Here is a 17110-nt window from a genome sequence, read left to right on the forward strand (position 1 = left end):
AAAATTCACATGGCACCCGCCACCAAATAAAAAAATGTGTGTGTCCGGACCTAGTCCCCCATGACAGGCCTAGGCCTGGGTAAAATGTACCCGCTCCCCCCCTCTCGGCAGCCGTGTACATGTGTGTGTTTATTTGTGGATGCTCTGTTTATGTGTTACTGATCCTGCTGACTGACACTTCTTATCTTCTCAGAGACAGTGTGAGCCCATCTTGTGAGGTTCTTCTCAGAAAAAAGGAGTCATGAAAATCATTGTAGTTCTCGCTGTCCTAATGCTGGTGTCTGCTGAGGTGTGTCTGGTGTCTGCCGCAGAAATGGGACATAACAGTGACAACGAGCTTTCTTCTAGTGACCTTGCCAAGGTAAGAACCTCAGATTCACAATACTGTAATAATCATCAAGTTTACAGTTAAACATGATTTCACTCCAAACTGGTGCCGCTGCTATTGTTGCTGCATAAGGCGATACATCTACCCAGTGGGCTGCCACAGTAATATAGTCCTTAGTTTGCCCTTTACCACTTGTCCATATGTCCTTGGTAAAGTGGACAGTGGGTACAACCGCATTTTTTTTATATTCCAACATTTTTATTGAGTGAAGATTCAGTAATTAAAAAAAATTGACAAAAACAGAAAAGTCACAATTAGATTGAAGTAATGTACAAACAATTTGAACTGAGTGCAGGTAAAGCGCACACATCCCAGGAACAGATTCATTTCACTACATTTCAAAATGATTATATCAATTATTTTTTCCTGTTTTCAGCAACACTGCAATCCTGTGGGCCTATTTTAATGGGAGGCCTGGAGCTGCAGCTCCATCTAGCCCATTGTTAATCCGGCCCTGCTTTTAGTTGGAGCAAACACACAGTACTGCATCACCCAATTAACACAGGTTGAACCCCTTTATTTGGAAAATACACTGTGCAGCGCACTGCTACAGAACACGAGAGAATAACTTAATTTTTTGGGAATGAGCACACAGCACAGCTTCCAATAAACATGGCTGGAACCCCTTTATATGGAGCGATCCCACATAGGGCAACACCCAATTTACAGGGGAGGAACTCCTTAATTTGTTTGGCGTGAGCACACTGGGTAATGCCCAATTAACGCGGATGAACCCTTTTATTTGGAGCAAACACACAGGGCAGCAGCACCCAAATAACAATGGTGGAACCCTTTTTATTTAGAGCAAATATAGGGCAGGGCACCCCGACAGCACACGGGAGAACACCTTAATTTTTCTGGAGCAAGCACACAGGGCAGTAGCGCCCAATTAACATGGGTGGAACCCCTTTACTTGGAGTGAACAAACAGGGCAGTGCACGCCTACAGCACATAGGTGGAACCCCTTTATTTGTATGGACCGAGCACACAGGGCAGCGCACCCCTACAGCACATGGGAGAACTCGTTAATTTGTATGGAGAGAGCACACAGGGAAGCGCACCCCTACAGCACATGGCAGAACACCTTAGATTGTATGGAGCAGAGCACACAGGGCAGCGCTCCCCTACAGCACATGGGAGAACTCGTTAATTTGTATGGAGAGAGCACACAGGGAAGCGCACCCCTACAGCACATGGCAGAACACCTTAGATTGTATGGAGCAGAGCACACAGGGAAGCGCACCCCTACAGCACATGGCAGAACACCTTAGATTGTATGGAGCAGAGCACACAGGGCAGCGCTCCCCTACAGCACATGGGAGAACCCCTTAGATTGTATGGAGCAGAGCACACAGGACATCGCATTCCTACAGCACACGGGAGAACCCCTTAATTTGTATGGAGCAGAGCACACAGGGAAGCGCACCCCTACAGCACATGGCAGAACACCTTAGATTGTATGGAGCAGAGCACACAGGGCAGCGCTCCCCTACAGCACATGGGAGAACCCCTTAGATTGTATGGAGCAGAGCACACAGGACATCGCATTCCTACAGCACACGGGAGAACCCCTTAATTTGTATGGAGCAGAGCACACAGGGAAGCGCACCCCTACAGCACATGGGTGAACCCCTTAATTTGTATGGAGCAGAGCACACAGGGAAGCGCACCCCTACAGCACCTTGGAGAATCCCTTAGATTGTATGGAGCAGAGCACACAGGGCAGCGCACCCCTACAGCACATGGGTGAACCCCTTAATTTGTATGGAGCAGAGCACACAGGGAAGCGCACCCCTACAGCACCTTGGAGAATCCCTTAGATTGTATGGAGCAGAGCACACAGGGCAGCGCACCCCTACAGCACATGGGTGAACCCCTTAATTTGTATGGAGCAGAGCATACAGGGAAGCGCACCCCTACAGCACATGGGAGAACCCCTTAATTTGTATGGAGCAAGCACACAGGGCAGCGCTCCCCTACAGCACATGGGAGAACCCCTTAATTTGTATGGAGCGCCCCCCCTAATCCCAAATCCGCACAATGCTCTTCTGCATGAGCCTCATTTAACCTTTCGCAGCTCCAGATCCTGCTTCCAGCTAGTACAGGCAGTGGCCGTGCTGGGGCATGGAAGCTCTGGGGCCCTTTAGTTCTCTGGGGCCCGTCACACTTGTCCCCCTTGACCCCCCCTGTCGCCTGCCCTGCCTACAGCACATGGGAGAACCCCTTAGATTGTATGGAGCAGAGCACACAGGGCAGCGCACCCCTACAGCACATGGGAGAACCCCTTAGATTGTATGGAGCAGAGCACACAGGGCAGCGCTCCCCTACAGCACATGGGAGAACCCCTTAGATTGTATGGAGCAGAGCACACAGGACATCGCATTCCTACAGCACACGGGAGAACCCCTTAGATTGTATGGAGCAAAGCACACAGGGCAGCGCTCCCCTACAGCACATGGGAGAACCCCTTAGATTGTATGGAGCAGAGCACACAGGGCAGCGCACCCCTACAGCACATGGGAGAACCCCTTAGATTGTATGGAGCAGAGCACACAGGGCAGCGCTCCCCTACAGCACATGGGAGAACCCCTTAGATTGTATGGAGCAGAGCACACAGGGCAGCGCACCCCTACAGCACATGGGAGAACCCCTTAGATTGTATGGAGCAGAGCACACAGGGCAGCGCTCCCCTACAGCACATGGGAGAACCCCTTAGATTGTATGGAGCAGAGCACACAGGGCAGTGCACCCCTACAGCACATGGGAGAACCCCTTAGATTGTATGGAGCAGAGCACACAGGGCAGTGCACCCCTACAGCACACGGGAGAACCCCTTAGATTGTATGGAGCAGAGCACACAGGGCAGTGCACCCCTACAGCACACCTGTTCTGCTTTCACTTTTTACCATTTGTAACTGAACAGAGAACAAATTCTGCTGGCGATACGCGTGACATTGTCAGCTGAATGGGGAAAGGTGCAAGTTTTCATTTAATTTGAAAAATGTCACTTAGCTGTACTCATTGGCATATTAGGACTTGTCAGTTATTGTAAATTAAAATCTCAAGGAAATGATCTTTAATTGTATACATTGTTACTCTATAACATATATATTGATTTATATATACACATCAGAGCTCTCAGTAGGAAACACTAAGAAGCCCATTTAGCTAGAGCAAACCGAGAGACTATTTATCAATCAGTATATTAACTATTTATGTTGCTACTGCTACCAGTGACACTATATTGGTGCCTTACAGTGGCGGATCCCCTCCCCTCCAGTAAAATCTGCATCCTATGCTCATGTCCATGACTGCACTGGCTTCTCTGTGACTTCCTGTTAGTTGTCCTACCTTTCATGCACCTGCAGGACAGGATGTACCATTGGGAAGCAACTCCCTGCCTTTTGGGTAGCCCTAGCTGGCTTCTATGGTCTGAAGCCAATGCACATGTGTAGTAGCGTAGTAGCCACCACTGCTTCCATATGTGTTTAATTTTCAGTTACGTCACTACTGTATCTCCAAAAAATAATAATTATTGCCAAATTCATCTGTTCAGTAGAAGATATTTCAACCAAGCCAAATACATGGCTACTGTATACTGTATCTGTCTGATGTAATGATCATATGTGTCTCTTCTGTACAGAGAGAAATGCTTCCCTTCTGTTTTGGGAAATGTGGAAAACGGAGCATTGGTAAGTCTTGGCAGTGGTGGGATTTATTGTCTCATTTTTTAACAAGAATAATAATAATGTACATGTACACCACCGAAAATCCGGCACCCCCGGTTCCGACACTATGCTGGATAGTCCAGTTTAACAGATTATTGGTGGCATCTGCTTTGCTGCACAACTCCCCCCCCCCCTCCACTCCCCACACACACACACACACACACACAGAGACACACACACACCTTCAGTGTCCCCATTGCAGCGTTGCTCTTTCACCCACTGACCTTTGCCCACCGCTGATCTCTACCTGTTTAACTAGGTTTCATTTACTATCTCTCCTGTACCAGGCAGCAATGAATGTGTTTGCCAATGGCACAAGATGGGATTATTTACGGTTACAAAATAACTATAAATTCAGTGTTTTTTTTTACAAATAAAATAATTTAAAATTAAAAAGTCGTACCTGTAATTAATAAACGAAATTCTTATACAGTATGTTAAATATTTAATTTGGATTTTGTACCTAATTAAACCATTAAACAATCATATGAATGCAGCGCAATCACTTCATGGCTTAATGATGTCACTGATACTGAGCCGTGGTGCATCACACGCAGAGGGTATGGATAGGTAGAGATCAGTTGGCTTCTCTCCGCAGCGCTGTGTGAGGGATCTGTCATGGATACCTCCCAGCATGCCCTGCAGCTGGTGCCATCACTCGGCACATGTGTAGAGGGAATCCCAGGTCTCAGTACCAGATTTCCAGGGACGGTGACACATCCCACCCTCCTTGTGATACTGAAATGCAGATTGTGATAAATATGTCCCCAAGGCTTAGTACATTGGTCCATAAGTACCAACCAATCAGCCAATCAGTACCGAGCTGTGGTTTTTCAAACCCAGTCTGTGACATGACAGTTAGGAGCTGACTGGTTGGTACTTTGTATAAGATCGACTAAGCCTTGGAGAGAGATAAAGTGGAATGAGGTACAATACCAGCCAATCAGCTTGTAACTGCCATACTACAGGCTGTGTTTGAAATCGAACAGGGGCTGATTGTTTTGGTATTTTATCTTACTCTCGAAGGCTTAGTAAATCTCCACCTTTACTTCTCTCCACTTTATCTCTCCCTGAGCTTTGATACATCTTACCAAAATGTGGTACATGGTTCTGATGCTCTCTGTTTGTGGCTTTTTCACATTTGGTTGATCAAAAGACTGAAGTGTTGATATCTGCTCATAGTGCTTGTGTCTAACTACAAATCTATTCTCTTTTCTTCATAGAATCTTCTGAAGAGGATGGGGCGGAATAGATGAGTAAAGACGATGCAAAGAGAACCCCCGACTGTTACCTTGGACAAACCTTACTCACTACAACAGAAGATGAAGTATAATATATTATATCCAGTATACAACTAATAGTTTGAATTAATTTCTTTAAATTGATTGTATTAGCCACCATGACCTATCTGGTTCAATTATAACTGAATAAAAAGCTTTAAGCAAAGCTGTCTGTGTATCAATGACATTATTTCATTTAGATAAGTTATGGTTAATTTTGGTTTAAGTTATTGGATGATTTTAAGAGGTAAATTAGGAATAAGGAAGCAAGACAAGTGAAAGCAGCGCTAACAAATACCATGAAGTATATGCATCAATGAAAATATAACAATTTTAATAACACATTAAGAATACACATGTATAATAAATAAAAATACTATAAAAGAATAATGGACCTATTGGAGTATTATAATAACCACTGGTGAGTTGATGTAACCTGCACTGATCGGGGGCTTACGTCCAAGATGGTTCAGATGAAGTCCTCAAGAATAATTGTGGAAACTGACGCGTTTCGCTGTGTTTAATCACAGCTTTATCAAGGCATGCTCATCCTTGCTGTCGTTTCACCATACATGCATCTTAGTCATAAATATTGCCCAGGTTTGCATGGTAAGCCCAGTGCTTGATTAAGGGTTCCAGCCACCCTCGGCAACCACCTTTTATTAATTATACTTTTTCTTACCAATGTGATCATTGCCAGGGGTTATGTTCTTGTTGCCAGGGGTTACATGCTCATTGTCAGGGGTTACATTTGCTCATTACAGGGTTTACTTGCTCACTGCCTGGGTTACATATGCTCATTTCTTGAGGTTACATAGAATTTGACGGCAGATAAGAACCATTTGGCCCATCTAGTCTGCCCCTTTTTTACCCTTCAGGTAAACTCAACCCTTTTTAATCCTTATTTCTTTGTAAGGATATTCATATGCCTATCCCATGTTTAAATTGTTCTACTGTCTTAGCCTCTACCACCTCTGATGGGAGGCTATTCCAATTATCCACTACCCTTTCTGTGAAGTAATTCTTTCTAACATTTTCCCTGAACCTACCTCCCTCCAGTTTCAGTGCATGTCCTCGTGTTTTATTACTTCTTTTCCTTTGAAGAAAATCTCCCTCCTGTACTATGTTAAAACCCTTGATATATTTGAAGATTTCTATCATGTCCCCCCCTTTCCCTTCTCTGCTCCAAACTATACATGTTAAGATCTTTTAGTCTATCCAGGTAAGTTTTTTGATGTAGGCCATGCACCATTTTAGTTGCCCTTCTTTGTACACTCTCCAATGTATTTATATCCTTCTGAAGATATGGTCTCCAGAACTGGACACAGTATTCCAGATGAGGTCGTACCAATGACCTATAAAGTGGCATTATTACGTCTTTTTTTCTGCTACTGATTCCTCTCCCTATGCAGGTTCAATACTTATTGCCAGGTGGTTTCTTACTCATGGTCAGGGGCTTACATGCTCCTTTGTCAGGAGGGTTACTGCTCAGCTCTGTCGGAATCCACACTTTTGGGTAGCACTGGAAGTGCTGCCTTTTCCTGACAGATGCTTGTAGGACCTATTGCATCTGTCTCCTTGAAGAAGGAGGTCAATTTTGGGAGGCTGTTTCTGAAGATTCCATGGCATCTGCATAGAACCTGCAGACTCCCGCCTCCCCCGCCATGGCTTCCAGTAGTAGGTAGAGCCACAGTGTCTATTGTGCCAATGCTGCCCCCCAGGAACAATCGCTCCAGTCTGCAGCCTGATCAGCCTATTGGTTGATCAGGCCCTGGGTAAGGCATGCTACGGTGTACCAAGGTGCAGCATGCAATACACAGCTTCCCCACTTGGTGTCTCTTACTCCACTAATGAAAACTAATGTGCTGAATACAACAGCATCTGGTGATATGGTATTACAGAATATTGGTCCTCATTCTAGTTGCTTCGCTCCACTAGGCATTCGTTCAGGGGAGCGATGTTTAGCGACTGCAAACTTTTATGCGCATGTGCAGCCTTTTTGTGCAAGCGTCGCCTACAGGGAGCCCGCAGATCTAACCCACCAGAAAGTCTTAGATCCGCGAGCTCTAGAGAAATCATTCAATGGTCGACTTCCCGCCCAGGCTCGGAGCACTCGTTTCCGGTGCTCGCGATCTCCAGCTGTCGGATCTCACGAGATCTGAACCCTATAAAGGGGCGGGCGGGTGCCATCTTCACTCCAGTCTTAGAGAGTGAAGTGATAGGACATCCTGGCCGCCTGCCCGTCCGCGTGCTTACTCGCCTGCCCGCTGCCTGTGTGCCTGTGCCTCATAGATAGCTTAGCTGTAGCAGTTTTAACTACTACAGTTACTTCCTTCTGTAGTCCGGTCCGGTGGCACTGACAGCTTGTGCCTGTGCCTCATAGATTAGATACATGTAGGAGTTTTGACTACTACAGTTCTGTAGTCCAGTCCAGTGTTACTTACAGTCCATTTGGGAAGTACTGCACTGCTGCTGGATAAGTGCATACTGCCGTTAAGTATACTGATATATTGCGGATTGATTCCAGTCCAGTGGCACCGACCGTAAAGTCCATTTGGGTAGTACTGCACTGCTGCTGCATAAGTGCATACTGTCGTTAAGTACACTGATATTGATATATATTGCTGATTAAGTCCAGTGGCACTGACGTTAAAGTCCAGTGGTACAGCCGACAGCTGTATATCTCATGACAGTACAGTGTACACTGTATAAAAAAAATAAAGATTTATTTTTCTGATTTTTTTCTGTCTCTGCCATGTGTGTGTAAGGGTACACTACTCTCCTGTGCAGCCCACATAATATTTTACAAAAAAAAGGGGTTAAATAAACCCTTTAATTTTTTTCTGTCTCTGCCATGTATGTATGTGGTTTAGGGGTACAATACACTCCTGTACCACCAGCATAATATTTTTCAAATAAAGGGGTTATTTTTATTATTAATCCTTTAATTTATTTTCTATCACTGCAGTGTGTGTGTGTGTAAGGGTACACTACTCTCCTGTGCAGGCTGCATAATATTTTTCAAATTAAGGGGTTATTAATAATCCCTTTAATTTTTTTCTGTCTCTGGTGTGTGTGTGTCGTTTAGGGGTACACTACACTCCTGTGCCACCAGCATAATATATTTCAAATAAAAAGCTTGATTCAGGTGATTCCCCTGATCAGGCCGTTGCAGCAGCAGCTGGAGAAAGTGAAGGAGGAGCTAAAGCATTGCAATTCCGCAAAGCATGTAGCTCTTGTGGATGAAGCCCTACATATGCTTTGCCAGTATACGAGGGTGGTCAGTCTGTTAAAGTCAGAGGAATACATTCTGGCCTCCGTGCTCGATCCTCGGTTTAAAAGCGTATGTTGTGTCTTTGTTTGCACATGGTGCAAAGACCTGCTGGTCAGGAGATTGTCATCTGAAGCGGACTGTGACACGGCAGCAGCTCCTCCCTCATTTTCTCCCACACCTGTGGCTGCGAGGAAACAGCCATCCTGTGTGCCACTGCAGTGCCACTCCTAGATGAGCCACTTGTTTGTGCTGCACACTTGTGTGGCTTAGCATAGTTATCCAGCTACTGTACCTCAGTGCAAATATTGTCCTAAAAACAGTATTGTGAAATGAGTGGAAATGAATGATATTGAAGTTAATAATAGCGTAGAAGCAAAAACAAAACAAAAAACTTCTGCAATTTTAGTGATTTTTTATGTTTTTTGGCAAAAAAATATAGATCCAAAACACGAAACATGAAACACGAAAATAGTGGTATTTTGGAACAGATCCAGATCCAAAACACTGCCCGAGATACAGACCCAAAACACGAAAAGTGCCCAGTGCACATCCCTAGTTTCAAGTTTCAAACTCTGCTTGTATGAAGAGCTCATTGTGTGCATTTCTATGCAAACAAACTAGAGATGAGCGGGTCCGGATCCCCGAGATCCGACAGATCCGAATATCGGGGATCCGGGCCAGATCCGAGCCGGCTCGGGTGTTCCCGCCTGAATTCCGGACCAATAACGAGGCCGAACGTCATCATCGCGCTGTCGGATTCTCGCGGGAGCGGGATCTTATAAAAGACGCACGCGCGCCCGCCATCTTCACTCCAATCTTGGAGAGGGAAGAGGGTGGTTGGGAAGCTCCGTGTGCTCCGTGCTGTGCTCTGTGCCATGTGCTCTGTGACCTGACCTGTGCCCTCACTGCCCTGTGCTGTGCTCCGTGCCATGTGCTCCATGCTGTGCTCCGTGACCTGCCCTCACTGCCCTGTGCTGTGCTCCGTGCCATGTGCTCCGTGCTGTGCTGTGCTCCGTGACCTGCCCTCACTGCCCTGTGTTGTAGACTTGTAGCCTGAGCCCTGTAGTGTGATTTAACTAACTAGGTGCTGCAGTGCTCACACGCAGGGGCTGCAGTGTCCACTGTCCAGGGGCTGTCCTGTGGCCCGTGCCCTGATGTGATTTATTTAGCCCTAAGCCCTGTGTTGTGATTTATTTTATTTAGCCCTGAACCCTGTGTTTTTTTTGTGATTTAACTAACTAACTCAGTGCTGCAGTGCTCACACACAGGGGCTGCAGTGCTGCTGAGTAGTACACTGTGTACAGGGGCAGCATTAATACAAGGGGCTGTGTCCAGTGTGACGGCCTATATCTTATCCATTGTCCAGTGTCACAAGTCACTCACGACATTTATCCTGTGTCATGTCCTGTGTGACGACTGACGACATATCCTGTGTCCAGTGTGACGACATATATCCTGTGTCGTGCTGCGGTGCTCACACGCAGGGGCTGCAGTGTCCACTGTCCAGGGGCTGTCCTGTGGCCCGTGCCCTGATGTGATTTATTTAGCCCTAAGCCCAGTGTTGTGATTTATTTTATTTAGCCCTGAACCCTGTGTTTTTTTTGTGATTTAACTAACTAACTCAGTGCTGCAGTGCTCACACACAGGGGCTGCAGTGCTGCTGAGTAGTACACTGTGTACAGGGGCAGCATTAATACAAGGGGCTGTGTCCAGTGTGACGGCCTATATCTTATCCATTGTCCAGTGTCACAAGTCACTCACGACATATATCCTGTGTCCTGTCCTGTGTGACGACTGACGACATATCCTGTGTCCAGTGTGACGACATATATCCTGTGTCCAGTGTGACGACATGTGATATAACCGAATCACATGTAGGTGTATGTGGCCGGTACCTGAGACTCCGGACTCCTCTTCTGGCGCTGCTCTGCTGTGTCTTGCCGGCTTCACTCGCCTGCAGTTCGGAGGGTGGAGGGACAAGGTTCCCCGGAGAAAACAATACCTCAAAACAACCCCACAAATCGGTCAGCACTCGTTAGGGCGGTGATCAGAATATTTATTTAAACTGCTATGAAGTGCAAGATCACCGCTACAACAGAAGAATTTATCAGTGTAATGACAATAAAACCGAAGATCAATAACAGGTACACAATCTGTACACTAAAGTTGCCAAGTATTACTAGAGTAATAGGAAATGTTCTACAATAGAAATATTGTGCGCAATGGGGCCAGCTATAATACCCGTAGGCCACAACTCACACAATATTCTGTTTCAACAATACCGCCAGCAATCTGTGCACAGCAGAAAGTGAGGATTACACATTGAAAAGGGTTTGCAAATGAATTTCTATAAAACTGTAACACTGTACACTTAGCACCAACAATAACGGAGGTCCATAGATCAAAAGATACTGAGTCCCTGAACTGCGCAGTTCATTAAAGTAGTAGGGTACCCTTTGGCCTAGGTGCACCGTGGATAAGTCAAAAGCTGATAGGGGTCCTGTGATCCACAACAAACAGTCCCTTGGGTATTGGAGGCTTAACTTTCCATTAAAACAAGATCCCAGAAAAGTACTCTGTCTCTCACACTGTAGGGTGGCCAGGCTCTTAATCAAATGTCCCGCTTGTGTATGTGAGTATACTCACGCGAGTAAAGGGGCAATGTGACAACTCACGGCAGTGCAGGCCTAGGTAGAAGAGGGGCTCCTGATAGTGCGGCCCTGGGCAGGCAGTTTTTCTGGGTTCGGGCTAGTCGGTGTAGTTGTTTCTGGGAGGCCTTGGAGGCAATGATACACAGTTCCTGGGGCAGGATAGGGCAGCTGGCAGGGCCTGTGGGTACAGTGGCTGTAAGTTTAGCAGGGGTGCTGTCCAGGGGTTAGGGATCGCTGTGGGACACCAGGTACCTGATTTCTCTTACAGGGTGACAGCGCCTGCTGGTCGCGATGCTGCAGCTCCTGGGCGTCTTCTGTGCTGACGGTGAACCCTGCGGCTGCACTCTGTGTTGGACGGCGTGCTGCTGCGGTTCCCCACGCTGTCGGGTCCTGTCAATCACCGCCGGCGTCTTCTTCCAGTCAGACACGCGTCGCTCTCTCTCTCCTCCCTGCGTTGCTGGCTGTCGTGACGATGCCGCGTCTCCGTCCTGCTTCTCCTGCCCTGCGCTCCGGGTAGGAACGTCTCTGCCTTCCGCTCTGCTGTCGCGCTCAGCACGTGGAGAATCCCCCTGCCTCGATCTCTCCTCTCTGAACCCTCCTTCCTCGCACTCCGCTCCTCCTCTCTTCCAGCCCCGCGCCACTTGCTACATTATCTTCTGCCTGGCAACAGGCTAGGACGACCCCCGCCATCTCGCGCCCCGCTGAACCACCAATCAAAGCGGTCCCTCGCTGATGTGGGCTACAGCTGAGCCCCGAGTCCCTGGCCACCATCTTGACAAAGGGCAGGCTGCCCATCCATGTCGTTCCGGGGCATCAGATACCCTAATTTTAGAGTGCCACAGACATATATCCTGTGTCGTGCTGCAGTGCTCACACGCAGGGGCTGCAGTGTCCACTGTCCAGGGGCTGTCCTGTGGCCCGTGCCCTGATGTGATTTATTTAGCCCTAAGCCCTGTGTTGTGATTTATTTTTTTAGCCCTGAACCCTGTGTTTTTTTTTGTGATTTAACTAACTAACTCAGTGCTGCAGTGCTCACACACAGGGGCTGCAGTGCTGCTGAGTAGTACACTGTGTACAGGGGCAGCATTAATACAAGGGGCTGTGTCCAGTGTGACGGCCTATATCTTATCCATTGTCCAGTGTCACAAGTCACTCACGACATATATCCTGTGTCCTGTCCTGTGTGACGACTGACGACATATCCTGTGTCCAGTGTGACGACATATATCCTGTGTCCAGTGTGACGACATATATCCTGTGTCCAGCGTGACATATATCAATTGTCCAGTGTGACGACATATATCCTGTGTCCAGTGTGACGACATATATCCAGTGTCCAGTGTGACGACATATATCCTGTGTCCAGTGTGACGACATATATCCTGTGTCCAGTGTGACGACATATATCCTGTGTCGAGTGTGACGACATATATCCAGTGGCCAGTGTGACGACAATATATCCTGTGTCCAGTGTCACAAGTTACAACATATATCCTGTGTGCAGTGTGACATGTAATGTGTGCCGGCATATATCCTGTGTCCAGCGTGACCTATATCCATTGTCCAGTGTGACGACATATATCCTGTGTCCACTGTGACGACATATATCCTGTGTCCAGTGTGACGACATATATCCTGTGTCCAGTGTGACGACATATATCCTGTGTCCAGCGTGACGACATATATCCATTGTCCAGTGTGACGACATATATCCTGTGTGCAGTGTGACGACATATATCCAGTGGCCAGTGTGACGACAATATATCCTGTGTCCAGTGTCACAAGTCACAACATATATCCTGTGTCCAGTGTGACATGTAATGTGTGCTGGCATATATCCTGTGTCCAGCGTGACATATATCCATTGTCCAGTGTGACGACATATATCCTGTGTCCACTGTGACGACATATATCCTGTGTCCAGTGTGACGACATATATCCTGTGTCCAGTGTGACGACAATATATCCTGTGTCCAGTGTCACAAGTCACAACATATATCCATTGTCCAGTGTGACGACATATATCCTGTGTCCAGTGTGACGACATATATCCTGTGTCCAGTGTGACGACATATATCCTGTGTCCAGTGTGACGACATATATCCTTTGTCCAGTGTGACGACATATATCCAGTGTAACGGGCTGTGTCCAGGGGCAGTGTCCAGTGACCAGGGGCAGTGTCCAGTGTCACAGGCTGTGTCCAGTGTAAAAAATCAGAAAAATAAATAAAAGTATTAAAAAATTTTTTTGGGGGGGAGGATGATGGAGGAGGAAATAGTGGGAGATCAGCAACCTGATAGAACTTCTGAAGCTGCTACCACCAGTCAGATTCATGATGGCAAGGCCGATGGTCAAAGGCCTAGAGGCCATGTAAAAGCAAAGCAGAAATCAAATTTTACAATGGTCCATAAAAAAAAAATTAAGTCACGTGCGGAGAAAAATAAAATTGGCAATATGCCGTTCACCACACGCAGTGGGAAGGAAAGGCTACGGCCTTGGCCTTTGTTTCTGACTGATGGTACAGCGTCTCAGAAGAATGATGGTAGCCCTTCTGCTACTACAAAAAAAAGAATGAAAGTTTTTAAGACAAAGGCGAGTTCACAAATGTCACAAATCCCAGAGGAGAGTCTAAGTGTGTCCGTGGATGCCATATGTGAGCCGGACCTTTCAAATACTGTTTGTGAAGAGGAGGTTCATTCCACCATTTGCATGCCCTCTGCAAGTGTGTGCAAGAGCATCCCCAGTCAATATTTTGACCTGGTTATTGAGGATGCTTCTGAGGAATTGGATGTGGATTCTGTTGGTGAAGCTGGCACACAGAGGGATGCGGATGATGACGATGTTGGGGATGATGTTGTTTGTTTTAAGGCACCGACGGAGACAGTTGTTGTCCGGGGTGTGGAAAAGCCCATTGTCATGCCAGGGCAAAAGACCAAAAAATCCACCTTGTATGTATGGAATTATTTCTACCCAAATCCGGACAACAACTGTCAAGCCGTGTGTAGCGTTTGTAAAGCTATTGTAAGTAGAGGTAAGGACGTGCAGCACCTTGGGACCTCCTCACTGTTACGTCATTTGCAGCGCATCCATCAGAAGTTTTTGTCAAAAGAAACTGTGAACAAACATGTAGCAGCCCGCCCAGCGTCACCGTCCTGCTCCCCTTTCTCTGTTAAATCCAAGGTCCTGCAATCTCCTCAAACATCTGCATCATCCCCATCCTCAGAGATTATGGGATTGGGAAGTAGTCCTGCACCCAATGTCATGATCCTGACTGAATCCTCTCCTATCCTGGATTCCTCAGAAGCATCCTTATCAGGTACACCTGTTGCTTCTGCTGCTGCTGGTGCTGCTGCTGCTGCTTCAAGGAAAGGGACCAGGAATGCTAGTCCTGATCACTTAGCCAAGCAACTGACTGTAAGTCAATCCTTTGAAAGGGGGATGAAGTATGCCAGCAGTTACCCCGTTGCACAGCGTATTACTGACGCCATAACAACTATGTTGGTAATAGACGTGCGTCCAGTATCCGCAATTAATTCTGTGGGTTTTACCCAGTTGCTAGAGATCCTGTGTCCCCGTTACCAAATTCCATCTAGGTTCCACTTCTCCAGGAAGGCAATACCCAGGCTGTACACGGACATTAAAAAAAGCGTTGTTACTGTCCTTAAAAATGCCTCTGTACCCACTGTCCACTTAACCACGGATATGTGGACAAGCGGAACAGGGCAAACAAAAGACTACATGTCTGTGACTGCTCACTGGGTGGATGTATTGCCTTCAGCAGCAGCACCAACAGCAGCAGCAGCAACAGCAACATCATCTCCCATTGCTATTCAGAGGCAGGCTACACTGTGTATCACCGGTTTCAGTAAAAGGCACACAGCGGAAAACCTCCTAGAAAAACTACGGGAAGTCATTGCGCAATGGCTTACCCCACTTGGACTCTCCTCGGGATTTGTGGTATCCGACAATGCCACCAATATTGTGAGTGCATTACATGTGGGCGAATTCCAACATGTCCCATGTTTTGCTCACACAGTAAATTTGGTGGTGCACCATTTCTTAAAAAAGGACAGGGGTGTTCAAGAGATGTTGTCCGTTGTTCGGAAAATTTGTGGACATTTTCGCCATTCTGCAAGTGCGTGCAGGAGATTGCAAGACTTGCAAGAAAAGCTAAATTTGCCCTGCCATCAGCTGAAGCAAGAGGTGGTCACGAGGTGGAATTCCACCCTCTATATGCTTCAGCGGATGGAGGAGCAGCAAAAGGCCATCCAAACCTACACCTCGACCTATGACATAGGGAGAGGAACGGGAATGCACCTGAGTCAAGCTCAGTGGAGAATAATTTCCGTGGTGTGCAAGATCCTGCAGCCCTTTGAGGCTGCTACACGCGAAGTTAGTTCTGACACTGCCAGCTTGAGCCAGGTCATTCCCTTGATAGGCCTTTTGCAAAAGCAGTTGGTGAAATTGAAGGAGGAGTTGAAGCACAGTGAATCTGCAAAATATGTAGGACTAGTGGATCACGCTATTAGTTCACTTAGCAAGGATCCAAGGGTCGTCGATCTCTTACAATTAGATCATTATATTTTGGCGACAATACTACAATTTCTACCACTGGGGTTGCGAGGAAAAAGCTAAATTTTCCTAGGAGACCCACTGCTATTCAGTCCGGAAATATATTTGACACCTGGTCCGGACTGAAGGAGCTTCCTAGCATAATGGACATGTCGACTGCTACTGACTATGATGCTATCACAATTGAAAGAATGGTGGATGACTACTTTGCCAATAGCATCGATATAGGTATGTCAGATTGTCCATTCCATTATTGGCAAGAAAAGAAGGCAATGTGGCGTCCTTTGCACAAACTGGCTTTGCTTTACTTAAGTTGTCCACCCTCCAGTGTATATTCTGAGAAAGTCTTCAGCGCAGCTGGGAACCTTGTAATCGACCGGCGTAGGAGGTTACTTCCCCAAAACGTGGAGAAGATGATGTTCATAAAAATGAATTTCAAATTCCACGAACTTGACCTCCTTCACCAGCACTTATGTCCTCCTAATACACACAGTCCTCCTGTATTGGTTGATTCCAGCGACGACGAATTAATTGTGTGTGAAGAAGAGGATGAGGCTGAGGAATCTGATGCTGAGCATGACATCTTGTAAAGCCAGTTTGTGCAATGGCCATTGCCATTTATTTTTCGTGGGGGCCCAAACAAACCAATCATTTCAGCCACAGTTGACAGTCCCTGCCGCTGAAGTCCCTGTCGCTGAAATGATTGGTTTGTTAAACTGTGCATGTCCTGTATACTACATAAGGGTGGGTGGAAGGGCCCAAGGACAATGTCATCTTGCACCTCTTTCTGCGTCGTTTTGTTGGCTGTTGTAGCGTCCTAATTTTTTTACCTCTTTGGTGGATGAATGTTGGGGAGATGGGTGATTTCTCTCTCCACATCATCTATTATGGATGAAAATATGTCCTCATGGACATCCATGGTCTCATCCATTCCTATCGTACTTCTTTTTTGGATGGGATGTCCCGGATGGATGGCTGGGTGGCAGGGCCCCAGCAAATCTTTTTCTTGCACCTCTTTCTGCGTCATTTGTTGGCTCTTTGTAGCGTCCTAAATTTTTAAATCTTTGATGGATGAATGGTGGGGAGATGGGTGGTGTCTTTCTCCACATCATCTATTATGGATGAAAATATGTCCTCATGGACATCCATGGTCTTATCCCTTCCTATCGTACTTCTTTTTGGATAGGATGTCCCGGATGGATGGATGGCTGGGTGGG

General features: G+C 46.7%; 1 long non-coding RNA gene across 1 annotated transcript; it reads left to right on the top strand.

Moving 5' to 3' along the window:
• The first annotated feature begins 236 nt into the window (after nucleotides 1–236).
• LOC146079754 (uncharacterized) lies at nucleotides 237–5538 on the top strand. The gene is made up of 3 exons (XR_014474729.1): nucleotides 237–361; nucleotides 4032–4080; nucleotides 5340–5538. It is a non-coding gene; the product is annotated as an uncharacterized LOC146079754 (long non-coding RNA).
• The last annotated feature ends 11572 nt before the right edge of the window (nucleotides 5539–17110 follow it).

This window comes from Crinia signifera, chromosome 5 (genome assembly GCF_055691185.1).
Source record: "Crinia signifera chromosome 5, ASM5569118v1, whole genome shotgun sequence".
In the NCBI taxonomy this organism is placed as follows: Eukaryota; Metazoa; Chordata; class Amphibia; order Anura; family Myobatrachidae; genus Crinia; species Crinia signifera.